At 32.4% G+C, this 15,000-nt stretch overlaps 1 non-coding gene across 1 annotated transcript; it reads right to left on the bottom strand.

Annotated features, from left to right (window-relative positions):
* Positions 1–10,525: 10,525 nt before the first annotated feature.
* TRNAL-UAG (transfer RNA leucine (anticodon UAG)) lies at positions 10,526–10,605 on the bottom strand. The gene has a single exon. It is a non-coding gene; the product is annotated as a tRNA-Leu (tRNA).
* Positions 10,606–15,000: the final 4,395 nt, after the last annotated feature.

Genomic DNA, 15,000 nt, shown 5'->3' with positions numbered 1-15,000 from the left:
AATTCTCATCGAAACATCGAGAAATTGTGCATATAGAAAACTCTAAAGAAAGAAAAAAAGGAGACCCATGCCATGATTTTCAAATCTTTTCTATTTAGTAGTCTAAGTTTCTCGATGAGGATAATTAATTCGGTCGTTGTGGTCGGACTCTATTATGGATTTCTGACTACATTCTCCATAGGTCCCTCTTAGATCTTCTTTCTCCAATCTTGGATTAGGGAAGAAGGAGATATTCGCGACTACTGGCGATTTCATTATGGGGCAGCTCATGATCTTCATATCGATCTATTATCCACCTCTGTATCTATTCTTTCTTAGCTAAACAGGTGGAAGATCTATCCAATTTGGTTATATTATATCATGGACTCGAAAAACGGATCTGAATTTGACTGAAATGCACGATCTTCACAGGTATCACTTTTCACGATACCTAAAAGGTGGAATAGCGATTTTCGAACCATTTCCTATAAGAGAATGGTTTCCATTACTTTGAGAAATGGATTCTTATATCAAACTATAGCTATTGCATTAAAGAAGAAAAGAAACTAATAGAAGTCGAAGACGCGGAATGATAGTGAATAGAGAGAAAGATTCTTCTGATTTTCTTGTTTCTATCTACTAGACGCCGTAGAGAATTGAGAATTTTCATGTCTTTCAATTCTCGTACTCGTAATTGGAAAGTTATGGAAGGAGACCCATCATTTTGCAATGAAAACAACATATAAAACTCTGGACAATTTCGAAATCAGGCCAAGCGTCTTAATACATATGCAAAAAAATTCATTATTGGCCCACCATTGATTAGAAGATTTAGCTTGTATGAATCGCTATTGGTTTGATACGAATAATGACAATCGTTTCAGTATGTTAAGGATACAGATGTATCCACAATTCATTTAGAGTTACTTAATAGTCTATTTCTTATACCATATCTCTATCCCGTGAAATTCTCGAGCCAAAAGATGGATGCATATGCTGTGTTTCATTTTGCTAAATGATATCAATTAAATGGTGTATCAATTCCATAAATTGCATATAGCAATAAATAAATCAGCAAAATTCTTTCTAATATTTTAGATAGAAGAAACATTTCTTCTATCTAAAATATTAGAAAGAATGTACCCTTCTATCCAAATCCAATTTGCATCGATAAAATAAATCCAAATTCCAGTAGTAGATGAATAATTGCAAATTTGTGTGTGTACGAGATTAGAATAACTTCAAAATAACTGACATAATTTTGTATTTTTCCTGATCAGAAAAATACATGAAAAAGAAAGGAGGTAGAAAAATTTTTGGATTTATGGTTAAAGAAGAAAAAGAAGAAAACAGGGGTTCTGTTGAATTTCAAGTATTCAGTTTCACCAATAAGATACGGAGACTTGCTTCACATTTGGAATTACACAAAAAAGATTTTTCATCGGAAAGAGGTCTACGAAGACTTTTGGGAAAACGTCGACGTTTGCTGGCTTATTTGGCAAAGAAAAATAGAGTACGTTATAAGAAATTAATCGGTCAGTTGAATATTCGGGAGCAGTAATTTAATCGTTCAAATTTTTTTCTTGTTTTATTATTTTTTTAGTAGTCTTATAGTAGTCTTAGATTTTTCATTTTGATGAGCCTCGCTTTGAGGAATTCATGGAATAATCCATTTTCATGGAATAATGAATTAAGGAAGAAAGGATATGAGTCTACCGCTTACAAGAAAAGATCTCATGATAGTCAATATGGGCCCTCAACACCCATCAATGCATGGTGTTCTTCGACTGATCGTTACTCTCGATGGTGAGGATGTTATTGATTGTGAACCCATATTAGGGTATTTACACAGAGGAATGGAAAAAATCGCGGAAAACCGAACTATTATACAATACTTACCTTATGTAACAAGGTGGGATTATTTAGCTACTATGTTTACAGAAGCAATAACAGTAAATGCACCAGAATTCTTGGAGAATATTCAAATACCACAAAGAGCCAGCTATATTAGGGTAATTATGTTAGAATTAAGCCGGATAGCTTCTCACTTGCTATGGCTTGGACCTTTTATGGCGGATCTCGGCGCACAGACTCCTTTTTTCTATATTTTTAGAGAGAGAGAATTAATATATGATCTATTTGAAGCTGCTACAGGTATGCGAATGATGCACAATTACTTTCGCATCGGAGGAGTAGCCGCCGATCTACCTTATGGATGGATCGATAAATGTTTAGATTTCTGTGATTATTTTTTACGCGGAGTTGTTGAATATCAACAACTTATTACACAGAATCCAATTTTTTTAGAGCGAGTTGAAGGAGTAGGTTTTATTAGCGGAGAAGAAGCAGTAAATTGGGGCTTATCGGGACCGATGTTACGAGCTTCTGGAATACAATGGGATCTTCGTAAAGTAGATCCTTATGAGTCTTACAACCAATTTGATTGGAAAGTCCAATGGCAAAAAGAAGGGGATTCGTTAGCTCGCTATTTAGTACGAATTGGTGAAATGAGGGAATCCATCAAAATAATTCAACAAGCTGTAGAAAAAATTCCTGGAGGACCTTATGAAAATTTAGAAGTCCGACGCTTTAAGAAAGAAAATAATTCTGAATGGAATGATTTTGAGTATAAATTTCTTGGTAAAAAACCTTCGCCCAATTTTGAATTGTCAAGACAAGAGCTTTATGTAAGAGTAGAAGCCCCAAAAGGTGAATTAGGGATTTATCTAGTAGGAGATGATAGCCTTTTCCCCTGGAGATGGAAAATCCGTCCACCCGGGTTTATTAATTTGCAAATTCTTCCTCAGCTAGTTAAAAAAATGAAATTGGCTGATATCATGACGATATTAGGTAGTATAGATATCATTATGGGGGAAGTTGATCGTTGAAATGATAATAGATAGGGTAGAGGTAGAAACTATCAATTCTTTTTCGAAATTGGAATTATTAAAAGAAGTCTATGGACTGATATCGATTCTACCCATTTTGACCCTCCTTTTGGGAATAACAATAGAGGTACTCGTAATTGTGTGGTTAGAAAGAGAAATATCTGCGTCGATACAACAACGTATTGGTCCTGAATATGCTGGCCCCCTGGGCCTGCTTCAAGCTATAGCAGATGGGACTAAGCTACTTTTTAAAGAAGATATTCTGCCATCCCGAGGAGATATTTCTTTATTTAGCATTGGACCCTCTATAGCAGTCATATCAGTTTTATTAAGTTTTTTAGTTATCCCTTTGGGATATCATTTTGTTTTAGCCGATCTTAGTATTGGTGTTTTTTTATGGATTGCCATTTCAAGTATAGCTCCTATTGGTCTTCTTATGGCAGGATATAGCTCAAATAATAAATATTCTTTTTCAGGCGGTCTACGAGCTGCTGCTCAATCCATTAGTTATGAAATACCATTAACTTTTTGTGTGCTAGCAATATCTCTACGTGTGATTCGTTAAAATAGATCTTTTTCCTATAAAATCCATTAACTATTTATATTCCTTTTCTTATTTAGTATTTGGGTTGGTAAGTTAAACTAGATAGCTATATGAGTGAAACAAAACAGCTTATAAATTTGTAGTAAAAAGAAAAAATCTCATTTCCTACGTACAAGAAAAAAGTGGAAGTAAACATAAGCAGTGTAAACTCTTTATCCCAAGGTTGATATTTTTTAATTAGTCATCATATCTTGAAGCGGCCAAGAATAAAGGATTCACGATATGGAATTCCATTACTAGAATACTCCTAGTTATTACTATAACTTAATAATCCATAAGAAGAATCCACCAAAAGTTAGTGAAGGGTTAGGAACACTAAAGTACATAAAGGATTAGTAATGGAAAATCTAAAACATTAGAGATTTTTGCCCATAAAAGGAATCATAATAAGGACTTGCAATTTGTAGAAATTATCAAGTAGTACTTTCTTCGGATTCCGATCCAGAGTATGTTCCCATTCACTTGTTAAGGAAATGGCTATCAAGAACGAATTAACCCTTTATCCATTTTTTCTTTTTAAATACCCCCTCCCTGGGGAAAGAAGAATAGTAAAAAAGATATGGAGTGCACTAGAAAAAATTTTCATTATTTCCTTCCTCTATCCATATTCATGCAGAATTGCTCATGAACTAATACCCAACTCTTTCCATTTATTAATTGAATTCCTATAACAAGTAACAAGTGTTTTATTCCAAGATTAAGTTATTACTGAACAAAGAAAAATTTTCATTATATTATAAAGGATGAGATCAATTCGGAAGCGCTTTTTCTTATTCTAGCAGACGGAATTCCTTTGGTCTAATTTAGGACTTTCAAATCTATTTTATTTTATCTAATTCTATCTACGCCCCCGGGGCTAGGAACAAAACAGTCCTTTCCTTTTTCTGATCATAGAGAAGCCGTATGAAGCTAAGGTTTCATGTACGGTTTTGAAATAGCGGTGGGAACTGTGATGTTATCACCGACTATGATTATCTAACAGTTCAAGTACAGTTGATATAGTTGAAGCACAGTCAAAATACGGTTTTTTTGGATGGAATATTTGGCGTCAGCCTATAGGTTTTCTGGTTTTTTTAATTTCTTCTTTGGCAGAATGTGAAAGATTACCCTTTGATTTACCAGAAGCGGAGGAAGAATTAGTAGCAGGTTACCAAACTGAATATTCCGGTATCAAATATGGTTTATTTTATCTTGTTTCTTACCTAAATTTATTAGTTTCTTCTTTATTTGTAACAGTTCTCTACTTGGGCGGGTGGAATTTATCTATTCCCTATATATCCTTTTTTGATTTTTTCCAAATGAATAAAGCAGTTGGAATTTTGGAAATGACAATGGGTATATTTATTACATTAACTAAAGCTTATTTATTTCTCTTCATTTCTATCACAATAAGATGGACTTTACCGAGGATGAGAATGGATCAGTTATTAAATCTTGGATGGAAATTTCTTTTACCTATTTCCCTGGGCAATCTCTTATTAACAACCTCTTCTCAACTTGTTTCACTATAAATAAGATAATACAATAATAGTAAGAATATTTTCAACACAAAAGCTCTCTCAAACAAGAGAAAGAAACATATCTTTTTCATAGATATTTAGAATGAATATGTTCCCTATGGTAACTGGGTTCATGAGTTATGGTCAACAAACAATACGTGCTACAAGGTACATAGGTCAAAGTTTCATAACTACCTTATCCCACACAAATCGTTTACCTATAACGATTCACTACCCTTATGAAAAATCAATTACACCAGAGCGTTTCCGAGGGCGAATCCACTTTGAATTTGATAAATGTATTGCTTGTGAAGTATGTGTTCGCGTATGTCCGATAGATTTACCCGTTGTGGATTGGAGATTTGAAAAGGATATTAAAAGAAAACAATTGCTTAATTATAGTATTGATTTCGGAGTTTGTATATTTTGTGGCAATTGTGTTGAGTACTGTCCAACAAGCTGTTTATCAATGACTGAAGAATATGAACTTTCTACCTATGATCGTCATGAATTGAATTACAATCAAATTGCTTTAAGTCGGTTACCAATCTCCATAATGGGAGATTACACAATTCAAACAATTAGGAATTCGTCTGAAAGTAAAATAAACAAAGAAAAATCTTCGAATTCAAGAACGATTACTGATTACTAAACTTTGATTTTGTCTTTCTGTTATAAAAATCTAATAATTCTTTATTAAACTTTAAAATTAAACTATAAAGAAAAACGAAAAACTACTGCTTATTGGAAATTATTTCTTATTTTAAATCAGACTAGATTTTCGTGATATAATATAATTTATAACTATAAGTTTATACACAAAAAAATACCCTAATCCTTTTTTCCTTCCTTGAATCCTTTAGTTTTAGTCAGTTCATGAAAAATTTTATACTATTAATTTCTTTTTATCCATAATGGATTTACCTGGACCAATACATGAGATTCTTATGCTATTTGGGGGATTTGTTCTTCTACTAGGGGGTCTAGGAGTAGTATTACTTACCAACCCCATTTATTCTGCCTTTTCGCTGGGATTAGTTCTTGTTTGTATATCCTTATTCTATTTTTTATTAAATTCCTACTTTGTAGCTGTCGCACAACTTCTTATTTATGTGGGAGCCATAAATGTCTTGATCATATTCGCTGTAATGTTCGTAAATGGCTCAGAATGGTCTAAAGATAAGAATTATTGGACTATTGGAGATGGGTTCACTTCACTCGTTTGTATAACTATTGTTTTTTCACTAATGACTACTATCCCAGATACGTCGTGGTATGGAATTCTTTGGACTACAAGATCAAACCAAATAGTAGAACAGGGTCTCATAAATAATGTTCAACAAATTGGAATTCATTTAGCAACCGATTTTTATCTTCCGTTTGAACTCATTTCCATAATTCTTCTAGTTTCTTTAATAGGTGCAATTACTATGGCTCGGCAATAAGAAAACTTAGAAAAAGTACAAATTATAAGAATTGCAAATCTAAAATAAATAACTAAAGAATCACAATTTTGATTTAGTAAAATCCATCTACTGCCAACAAATACCTCCTTTTTTTTTTTTTTTTTTTTCTTTTGTTGTGTAATTGTTCTATTGTAATTAATTGAATCGGTTCAATTCTTGCCCTCATATTGAAATGAATCGAGATTGATAAGGAGTTAGTTAATGATGTTTGAGCATGTACTTTTTTTGAGTGTCTATTTATTTTCGATTGGTATCTATGGATTGATCACAAGCCGAAACATGGTTAGAGCTCTAATATGTCTTGAACTTATACTGAATTCAATTAATCTAAATCTCGTAACATTTTCTGATCTATTTGATAGTCGCCAATTAAAAGGAGATATTTTCGCAATTTTTGTTATAGCCCTTGCAGCTGCTGAAGCCGCTATTGGACTATCCATTCTTTCTTCCATCCATCGTAATAGGAAATCCACTCGTATCAATCAATCTAATTTATTGAATAATTAGACTTTTGAATAATTAGACATAGAATCCTCTAAACAAAGGCGCACATATTAAAATAAATAGAAATCAATACTATTTTCTTAGTATTATTTGAGAATATCCATTTTTTTTAGTAGATTATTGCATAGTATTCTTTTTCACTTAAATGAATTTTTGTATTTGTAATTCATTGATATTGCAATTTGAATATTGCAATAATTTATATTGAAAAGACGATAGCCAATTTATTGGCTAATTCGAATTCGTCTGTACAATTCGTAAAATTCTTTCTTATTTCTTATTTATTGTTGAAATCCAAAATTAAAGTCTCTTGGCTCTCTTCACGCTTTCTCACAAACAGATTAAAAAATAGATTTTTTTTTTTGAAGTTTGGATAAACCATTGCTTCGTCTGGTGTCTACAATACATATGACTCATTATAGTACTAATTTCATTTTTACCAGATCGAAAAATTTTATGTTGAAAAGAAAAATTTATAGATCCAATGTCACATTCCGTAAAAATTTACGATACATGTATAGGATGCACTCAATGTGTACGAGCTTGTCCAACAGATGTATTAGAAATGATACCCTGGGATGGATGTAAAGCCAAGCAAATTGCTTCCGCGCCGAGAACCGAAGATTGTGTGGGTTGTAAGAGATGTGAATCTGCCTGCCCGACAGATTTTTTAAGTGTCCGCGTTTATTTAGGGCCTGAAACAACACGTAGCATGGCTCTATCTTATTGATACGTTACAAAAAACTTCACTCGAATCGTCTGATTCCTCTTTACCGAAGAAGCCTGTGCTCGAAATAATCGAGCACGGGCTTTTCTGGTCAAAACGTATCTTGTCTTTATCACTTTATCATGAGTTATTTTCCTTGGTTAACAATACTTGTTGTTTTGCCGATATTTGCAGGTTCATTAATTTTCTTTTTACCTCATAAGGGAAACAAAGTCGTTAGGTGGTATACTATATCTATTTGTTTATTAGAATTCCTTCTAATGACTTATGCGTTCTGTTATCATTTCCAACTGGAGGATCCCTTAATCCAATTAAAGGAGGATTATAAATGGATAGATGTCTTCGATTTCCACTGGAGATTGGGAATCGATGGACTTTCATTAGGATCTATTTTATTGACAGGATTTATCACTACTTTAGCTACTTTAGCAGCTTGGCCAATTACACGGAATTCGCGATTATTCTATTTCCTGATGCTCGCAATGTATAGTGGTCAAATAGGATTATTTTCTTCGCGAGACCTTTTACTTTTTTTTATCATGTGGGAGTTAGAATTAATTCCTGTTTACTTACTTTTATCCATGTGGGGGGGGAAGAGGCGTCTATATTCAGCTACAAAGTTTATTTTGTATACTGCAGGCGGTTCCATTTTTTTCTTAATCGGAGTTCTGGGTATGGGCTTATATGGTTCCAACGAACCAGGATTAGATTTGGAAAGATTAATTAATCAATCATACCCTGCAACCTTGGAAATACTTTTATATTTTGGCTTCCTTATTGCTTATGCTGTCAAATTGCCGATTATACCCCTACATACGTGGTTACCAGATACCCATGGGGAAGCACATTATAGTACATGTATGCTTTTAGCGGGAATATTATTAAAGATGGGAGCATATGGATTGATTCGGATCAACATGGAATTGTTACCTCATGCTCATTATCTATTTTCGCCCTGGTTAGTAATAATAGGAGCGATCCAAATAATCTATGCAGCTTCAACTTCTCTTGGTCAACGAAATTTCAAAAAAAGAATAGCTTATTCCTCTGTATCTCACATGGGTTTCATAATTATAGGAATTGGTTCCATAACCAACATTGGACTCAATGGAGCTATTTTACAAATATTATCCCATGGATTTATTGGTGCTACACTTTTTTTCTTGGCAGGAACCGCTTCTGATAGAATGCGTCTTGTTTATCTCGAAGAACTGGGGGGAATATCTATCCCAATGCCTAAAATTTTTACCATGTTTAGTAGCTTTTCAATGGCTTCTCTTGCCTTACCAGGAATGAGTGGTTTTGTCGCAGAATTAGTAGTATTTTTTGGACTAATTACTAGTCCAAAATTTCTGTTAATGCCAAAAACACTAATTACTTTTGTAATGGCAATTGGAATGATATTAACTCCTATTTATTTATTATCTATGTTACGCCAGATGTTCTATGGATACAAGCTATTTAATGTTCCAAACGCAAATTTTGTGGATTCTGGACCACGAGAACTCTTTATTTTAATCTGTATCTTTTTACCAGTAATAGGAATTGGTATTTATCCAGATTTTGTTCTCTCCCTATCCGTTGACAGGGTAGAGGCTCTCTTATCCAATTATTATCCTAAATAGGTTTGCTTTTTTTTACTCGTCTGCTCTATTAATGCAGAAATAAGTAAAAAAGTATATAATGCAGAAATAAGTAAAAAAGTATAATTAGATCTATCTCGAATTTTTGAGAACCCTTTGATAAGGCGTTCAAGGGGTTCTCAAATAAAACATAAAAGTAAAAACCTTCATTTCATGAAGGTTTTATTTTATGTAATCATTTAGGTGTTAATGTAAACGAACCATAACTATGTAAGCCTATTCCTAATAGATTTATACCAAAATAACAAATCCAAATTATAAGAAATCCTATCAAAGCTATAAGTGCAGAATTCGTACCCTTCCAATTTGGATTTGTTCTACTATGTAAATAAATTGCGAATATGGTCCAAGTAATAAATGCCCAAGTTTCCTTAGGATCCCAATTCCAATAGGATCCCCAGGCCTCATTAGCCCATACTGCTCCACAAAGAATACCTACGGTTAAAAGGGTAAATCCTAGGCTAATGACACGATAACTCCAAGAATCCAAACGCTCCGTTAATTGATATTTGTAATAATTTGGAAATGAAGGGACAGAGGTTCTTTTTAAAGCACTTCTTTTTGCATAAAAATATTTAATATCACTAAAGAAAAATGTTTTATTTAAAACATTTTTTTTCTTTTTAGAAAAGAAATGGAAATTATTTCGAAATCTAATGATTAGAATAGCGGCAGATAATAAGGATCCGCACAAAAGAGTTGCATAGCTTAATAACATCATACTGACATGCATCATTAACCACTGAGATTGTAGAGCAGGTACTAGTATCGTGGATTGATGCATTTCAGTTAAAAGACCCGATGTGGCAAAGCCTTGCGTTAAAATAGTACTTGGCGTAGTTATTGTGCTTAAATCATTTTTAGAGTTCTGTATTTTAGGAATGGTATGAAGAATATACAGGGCCCATGAAAGGAAGATCAATGACTCATATAAATTACTTAATGGAAAATGTCCCGAGGAAGCCCAACGAGAAACTAAGAATCCTGTTATAGAGAAAAAAGTAACTATCATTCCTTTTTCTGACGAATCGCGTAATCCTCCAAGTTCACGAACTAATAAGGTTATAAAATGAATCGTAATCACAATTGAAATCGTTGAGAAAGAGATATGAGTTAGTATATGTTCTAAAGTTGCAAATAGCATAAGGGGAAGGTCCCATTACAAAATTGTAAATTTCGAATTGATTTCTAATCTATTGTATTCTTTTTCAAGAATGCCGCCACTCGGATTCGAACCGAGATGCTTGAGCACTGCTTCCTAAGAGCAGCGTGTCTACCAATTTCACCATGGCGGCTAACTTCAAATAATAGGTAACTTAAAAGAATAATAGCTATTATCTTGGGAATCGTCGATATTGGGAAAGTCCATAAAATTTAGGAACATTAGAGTTTTCATTAAAATAGACTTCGTTTGGTAGTATCGTTTCCATTTTTTTTTTTTACAATAAACTCTTGCTTTGCCCAATAGAAACACAAACACTGCTTGAAAGAGTTGGAACTTCTTTTTTCTAACTTGCAATTATAGAACTAATTTTTTCTAATTAATTTCCCCTTTACATTTTGAAAATTCTTTCAATACAATGAAAAAAATCCAAAAGGGTTTCTATTTAATGATGAAATTAAAATAAAATGGATAAATAGAAAAGGCTTTTTGGATTTTTTAAAAATTTCTAGAATGAAAGTCTTTATGCTCTTATTAATAAGATTTACTAACCTTATGATTTTGGAGAAGATAGGTGGAAGTTGTAAGTCCTATTGTAAGAATACTCCACTTTTCATAATTTTCCTAATAGAATATGAGGATTCTATTAGGAAAATTATGAAAAGTTCATTGATAGGAAAAGAATACTTAGCACACAGTATACCAAACAAAACTTTTTTTTTCTTGTATATATAAGATAAGAGGGGTTTTTTGTTCTAAGAATATTGTACCGAGTAATTCGACACATAAAAGTACATTCAAAGAAGAATCCAAATTATTAAATAATTGGAATTCTTTTTTGATAAGTCAATTCATATTATTCCAAAATCTTATTATTTGTTTGTTGCCCAGAAAAACCCTTTGGTTTTGGATGCTCATTACCGCTCGAAAATGATCTTGATTTTACTAAAGAATAAGATTGTACTATGGAAAAATAAGTCTTTTTCTTCCAAATATTTTTACGAATACGCTTTTTTGACATTGAAGTACGTTTTTTTGGAACTGCCATTCAAAAAGGAAATTACTTTTTTCTAGTTGTATGTGAAAGACATCTATTGCTGCAAATCAATCCTTCTTTCTTCTTTTTATTAGTATTTATACTTAGATACTGAAAGATACTTAAATTTTGAATTATTTTTTACTTCATTTTGTCTAATGCGGATAAGACAACAAGAATTTTTTAACATTTTTTCTTTATATATTTTATACTTTTTTTTTAATAATATAGAATATATAGAAGGGTTTCTCATTTAAATCTATTTATATCTATTTATATATCAAGTATACTCCATATATAGATATATGGTATGGAAGCCTATCCCCCATATAAGATAAGACGGGGGGATAAAAAGAAGGGAAAATGAAAATAGTTAATTAAGTTCAGAATGGTATTCCATAAAGGAAAGGAATTCCAATCAAAACAAAAAATACTGAGTCTCTTAAACAAGACATTCTAAAACTTAGGTAATTTATAGTCATTAGAATTTTAGTTCTATATGAAGTAAGGACTATTCGATAATTTCTTATAAACATAGGTTTTCATTGGAATTCACTCAATCAGTTAATTATGGAACAAGAGAGCTGTTTCATCTTTGTTTTAAAGAAATATAAAAATGAATTATGAATAGAAAGTAAAATGATTCCACTTTTTTTTTTTTATTTTTATAAATATCTTTATTTAGTTAATAAAATAACTTCGTTACCTAGTTATTTTATTAACTTTTTTAATTTAACCAACTAAACCCATTCTTAATTTTTAATTATTTCAATGAGATAAATTTTGGAAAAATTAAGAATTTCAGTATTTTTTCTTATTCTTTTTATTTATTCTTTCAGAAAGAGATAAGAATTGGTTTGGTGAATCGGAAACAATTTTATAGAAAAATTGAAGTAAAAATTGAAGTAAAAATTGCAATTTCTTTTCTTATGGAACATACATATCAATATGCATGGGTAATCCCTCTTCTCCCACTTCCAGTTATTATGTCAATGGGATTTGGCCTTATTCTTATTCCGACAGCAACAAAAAATCTTCGTCGCATATGGGCTTTTCCTAGTGTTTTACTCTTAAGTATAGCTATGGTATTCTCAGTTCAACTGTCTATTCAACAAATAAATGGAAGTTCGATCTATCAATATCTATGGTCTTGGACCGTCAATAATGATTTTTCTTTAGAATTTGGATACTTGATTGACCCACTTACTTCTATTATGTTAATACTAATTACTACTGTAGGAATCCTGGTTCTTATTTATAGTGATGGTTATATGTCTCACGATGAAGGATATTTGAGATTTTTTGTTTATATAAGTTTTTTCAATACTTCCATGTTGGGATTGGTTACTAGCTCCAATTTGATACAAATTTATTTTTTTTGGGAACTCGTGGGAATGTGTTCTTATTTATTGATAGGCTTTTGGTTTACACGACCAATCGCAGCGAGTGCTTGTCAAAAAGCTTTTGTAACTAATCGTGTAGGGGATTTTGGTCTATTATTAGGAATTTTAGGTTTTTTTTGGATAACAGGTAGTTTAGAGTTTAGGGATTTGTTCAAAATAGCTAATAACTGGATTCCTAATAATGGAATTAACTCTTTACTTACTACTTTGTGTGCTTTTTTATTATTCCTTGGTGCAGTTGCGAAATCCGCACAATTCCCTCTTCACGTATGGTTACCCGATGCTATGGAAGGGCCCACTCCTATTTCGGCTCTTATACACGCAGCAACTATGGTTGCTGCGGGAATTTTTCTTCTAGCTCGACTTCTTCCTCTTTTCATATCTTTACCTTTGATAATGAGTTTTATTTCTTTAGTAGGTACAATAACACTATTCTTAGGAGCTACTTTAGCTCTTGCTCAGAGAGATATTAAAAGAAGCTTAGCCTATTCTACAATGTCTCAATTGGGTTATATGATGTTAGCTCTAGGTATAGGTTCTTATCAAGCTGCTTTATTCCATTTGATCACTCATGCTTATTCAAAAGCTTTATTGTTCTTGGGATCCGGATCCGTTATTCATTCAATGGAACCTCTTGTTGGATATTCACCAGATAAAAGTCAAAATATGGTTCTTATGGGCGGTTTAAGAAAATACATTCCAATCACAAGAACTACTTTTTTATGGGGTACACTTTCTCTTTGTGGTATTCCACCTCTTGCTTGCTTCTGGTCCAAAGATGAAATCCTTAGTAATAGTTGGTTGTATTCGCCCTTTTTTGGAATAATAGCCTCCTTTACTGCAGGATTAACTGCCTTTTATATGTTTCGGATATATTTACTTACATTTGATGGGTATTTGCGTGTTCATTTTCAAAATTACAGTAGCACTAAAGAGAGTTCCTTGTATTCAATATCCTTATGGGGAAAAAGGATACCCAAAGGAGTGAATAGGGATTTCGTTTTATCAACAACGAAGAGTGGAGTTTCTTTTTTTTCACAAAATATACCAAAAATTCAAGGTAATACAAGAAATAGGATAGGATCCTTTACTACGTCTTTTGGGGCTAAAAAAACTTTTGCCTATCCGCATGAAACGGGAAATACTATGTTATTTCCTCTTCTTATATTACTACTTTTCACTTTGTTCATTGGATTCATAGGAATCTCTTTTGATAATGGAGGAATTGGTAATGGAATAGCAGAGTTAACCATATTATCAAAGTGGTTAACTCCCTCAATAAACTTTACCCAGGAAAGTTCTAATTCTTTTGTAAATTCATATGAATTTATTACTAATGCAATTTCTTCTGTAAGTCTAGCTATCTTTGGTTTATTCATAGCATATATCTTCTATGGATCCGCTTATTCTTTTTTTCAGAATTTGGATTTAATAAACTCTTTTTACAAAGGAAATCCTAAAAAAGAATTTTTAGATCAAGTAAAAAAAAATATATACAGTTGGTCATATAATCGTGGTTATATAGATATTTTCTATACTAGGGTCTTTACCCTCGGTATAAGAGGGTTAACCGAACTCACGGAGTTTTTTGATAAGGGTGTTATTGATGGAATTACCAATGGAGTGGGTCTTGCTAGTTTTTGTATAGGAGAGGAAATTAAATATGTAGGGGGAGGTCGAATCTCGTCTTATTTATTCTTTTTTTTATGTTATGTATCTGTGTTTTTATTCTTTTTTCTTTCTTAAGTTAAGGAATTTACAACAAGTCTCTTGCAAAAATAACTATCCTATCCCCTTTCTACAATCTCTCTATATCCTTGTTACATAAGGTAAGTATTGTATAATAGTTCGGTTTTCCGCGATTTTTTCCATTCCTCTGTGTAAATACCCTAATATGGGTTCACAATCAATAACATCCTCACCATCGAGAGTAACGATCAGTCGAAGAACACCATGCATTGATGGGTGTTGAGGGCCCATATTGACTATCATGAGATCTTTTCTTGTAAGCGGTAGACTCATATCCTTTCTTCCTTAATTCATTATTCCATGAAAATGGATTATTCCATGAATTCCTCAAAGCGAGGCT

This window comes from Triticum urartu, unplaced genomic scaffold (assembly GCF_056163025.1).
Source record: "Triticum urartu cultivar PI428250 unplaced genomic scaffold, HENAU_Tu73 scaffold1289, whole genome shotgun sequence".
NCBI classification, from domain to species: domain Eukaryota; kingdom Viridiplantae; phylum Streptophyta; class Magnoliopsida; order Poales; family Poaceae; genus Triticum; species Triticum urartu.
This window is presented reverse-complemented; position numbering and strand designations above follow the sequence as displayed.